General features: G+C 33.9%; 1 pseudogene; it reads left to right on the top strand.

Moving 5' to 3' along the window:
• Window positions 1-1,746, top strand: part of LOC102847931 — a 22,238-nt pseudogene extending 20,492 nt beyond the window's left edge.
• The last annotated feature ends 1,643 nt before the right edge of the window (window positions 1,747-3,389 follow it).

Raw genomic sequence — 3,389 nt, 5'->3', positions numbered from 1 at the left:
CGGTCCTTGGAGAAGGACGTCATGCTTGGGAGGATGGAGGGACAGAGCAGGAGAGGAAGACGACCCTCTATGAGGTGAATTGATTCAGTGACTGGGGTAATTGGGGTAGGTGTGTCAGAATCAGTGATATTGGCATATAATAGAGCATGGTTTGGGGATGTTGTACATAGGGTCGCTGTGAGTCACAGGTGACTCAATGACACATAACAACAACAACTATTCAAATAATTTTTAGCAAGGTGTATGTGTAATTTAAAAGATAAATCAAAATATCTAAACTCTAAACTTTTCAATATTTACTTCTGAGTACTTAAATATGGAAAATATCAGTTCTGTGCCTCTTGATTTCATAGAACATTAAGGTTTAGTTCCTTTAGTTTTCATCATACTGGTTTCAAATCCTTTCATGACTTTTTGACGTAGAATATTAGAGGAAATTATTCCTGGTAAAGATACTTCAGAAGATCAAAGTCACTTCTGTTGAGTGGCACATCATGTAAAGGAAAAAAACTCCAAAGCTGAATTGAAAGATCAAGGAGGTTGTGTCAAAAAATCTCCATTAAATCATGTCTCCTTCTCTGCAGACCTAGAAGTTACACTAAGGGAGATTTTCTTTAACATATTATCACCTATTCCTTATGTGGCTTACCTTAAGAGCGATAGTTCCTCTCCTTTTTCTTGCTTTCAAACCTGGCTCAATTTGGGTATTTTTACAGCCTACTCTAAGAATTTTATGAAACTTAAGGTCATTCACTCTATTTTCTTTATGTTGTTGTGTACCATCAAGTCAGGACCAACCCATAGCTGACCCACCAGTGGGTTCTCAGAGGCAGCAATCACATAGGAGGAGATTGTCTATCCTCCTCCCACAGAGCAGCTAGTCAATTCAAGCCATGAGATTTCAGGATTGCAGCACAGATCCTTACCAATACGCACAGTAAATGTCTTGTGCTCTGACTTCGTCTACGTTCACTTCCGGGCCCACTCCCTTTTTGATTGTTTGAGCGGGAGCAGTTTCTCTGTGCGGTGCTAACCTGATGCCAGAAGAGAAGGCAGTGATCAGTATGGCTGGCAAAAAAAATCCATCCAAGAAAAATTCTCAGCAGTTAATAAGAAATAAAAAAAGAAAAATTGGTGATGAGGAAATTGAGTCCGAGAAAGAGGTTGGAAACAATGAATAGAAGAAAACATAAAAAGTGTTTATTTTCTCAAGGACGATTTTGAGTAAAACTCGTAGTGAAAATGAACATGTTCACTACCATCTTAACTCCCTGAAGAAAAGATTGGTGCAGCTGTGTGAAATGCTAGAAGTCCCTCCCACAAAACTGAAAAATCTAACTGATGTACCTAGACTGAAGTGTACTGTACTGAAAATGGAAATGGCACAACATAGAGCAAACGAAGAAAGCCTGACATTATTGCAAGAAGTAGATAAACTGGAGGAGATCACAGAGTTAATGACTGAGAAGATTGAGAGCCTAAAGAACAAAATTCAAGTTCTGACAGCAGAGGTGGAAAAAGAAAAGAAGTTAAAACAGGTTTCTCATGGATCATAGTGAGGTACTCAATCTTCCAGAACTTTCTCAGGAGAGTCCCAAAGCACCTATACTTCAGGAAGAAACTTTGATGCTGATTCCAAACCAGAATGATCTTTTAGAGGATTTACAGAGTCATCATAATTCCTCCCAGATGAAGAAAATGTTGACTTTCATTGAAGAAGCCTGTAACAAACTGGATAGTTCTTAAAATGTTTAGAAGAGGTGGTTTCGTTTTACATTACTTCCTAAGTTTGTGAAACCATTTTCTACAGTGGTTATACAGAGACTGACGCTTCTTGGGGATTATCGTTCCTTAATAATTAAATGTACATTACAGTCATACTAGACATATAATGAACACCTAGTCTCGTCATGGGAAGTATTTTCAACAGTTGCCAAGTCTGGGAAGTCACCACAGTCTGATCATTTATAAAGGCTGAATACAGTTTATTGTTGGCCAACACAGAGAATATGTGATACTCTGTGTTAAATACGTAAAATATTCACATCTTGTGCCTAGTCTATAAGAATATAAGTTACTCTAATTACATTTTTTTTATTTCATCATCTGTATCTTAAGAAACCCTCAAATGTCATTTCTCTCTTACCTAACTCCCTAGACTTTTTATGAAATAGTTAAAAATTTGCCAGATGGTTTTTTTTTGTTTTTGTTTTTTGTTGAGTTATTGAAGAGATGTTTAGTATTTATCTTAACTGATATGTTATTTTAGAAAATTATTAAAAAGGAAACTAAGCACTTTTATAATGTGTAGTGACTCTTTAAAACAAAAATATTAATCTATACTACTAGTTTTTACTTATTATATTTATAAGTTAATATATGTGAATAGACAATCACTTAAATAAAAATAATTTCTAATCAACTAAAAAATGTCTTGTGCTCTACTCTTTTTTGATATAATGTTTAAAAGCCTCAGTCATAATGGGGTCTTTTTTTGTATATAAAATATTTGTAAATGGACAAATATTTTATTAAATTGAAAAATAATTTTATTTTTTTATTAGTAATAAGGAATTGAACTACTATCCAAAGACTGGTAGCCTTTCTAATGTTTTAATACACCAGTGACTCTGTAGCAGTTATATAGATAGTCACTTCCAGGGCCATTTACTACACTTTGAGAACCAACAAAAGGGTCAGATATGAAATCAGTTCTCGCTCAACAGCTGTGAGTTTTTTAATTAATATTTTCACTAAGGGAATTTTTTAATGTAATTTTATAGTTGTACCTTCTTAATAAAGTTACTCTCAACCCTTAATGCCTTCTGCTGTTCCCTAAAACACCTAGTTATTGCTGTTTTGTTTTAAATTAATTGCTATCAACCCTGTAACTTACAATAATACTCAAGGTATGAAATCTGTTTGGATAATTTGATATCCATATATATGAAAAATGCTCTTAAAATACAATCAGAAAATAAAATAAACTATGATTTAAAAACTCTTTAACAATGCTCAGAATTAAACAATGTAAGAAAATGTTCCTTTTTTTTTTAACCACTCTACCACGTACCTTAGGTAGAATAGTGGTTCTTGAATGAGTGTAATATTGCAGTGTATTTTTCATTTTCTCTAGCATAGTTGAATTCCTTAGCTACACGTTCAGTGCTTAGCAACATGCAAAATAGAGTAACCTGTTTCCTTCAATATGATTGCCAAATATAACTCAGAATATTCTTTGGAATCATTATATTCTATAATCCTGCCAATTTGCATTATTTACAGTTTTACTTTCTCTTTGGAAGCCACAATTCTTTACAAATTCACACTTCATTTTTTGTTTGTAGAAAACAGCCATACTGCCAGTAGTATTTTCTATATTCCTTCTG

Source organism: Elephantulus edwardii, unplaced genomic scaffold (assembly GCF_000299155.1).
Source record: "Elephantulus edwardii isolate Elephantulus edwardi_28Jun2011 unplaced genomic scaffold, EleEdw1.0 scaffold00190, whole genome shotgun sequence".
Lineage (NCBI taxonomy): Eukaryota > Metazoa > Chordata > Mammalia > Macroscelidea > Macroscelididae > Elephantulus > Elephantulus edwardii.
Note: the sequence above shows the minus strand (reverse complement) of the source record. Positions and strands in the feature narration are given on the sequence as shown.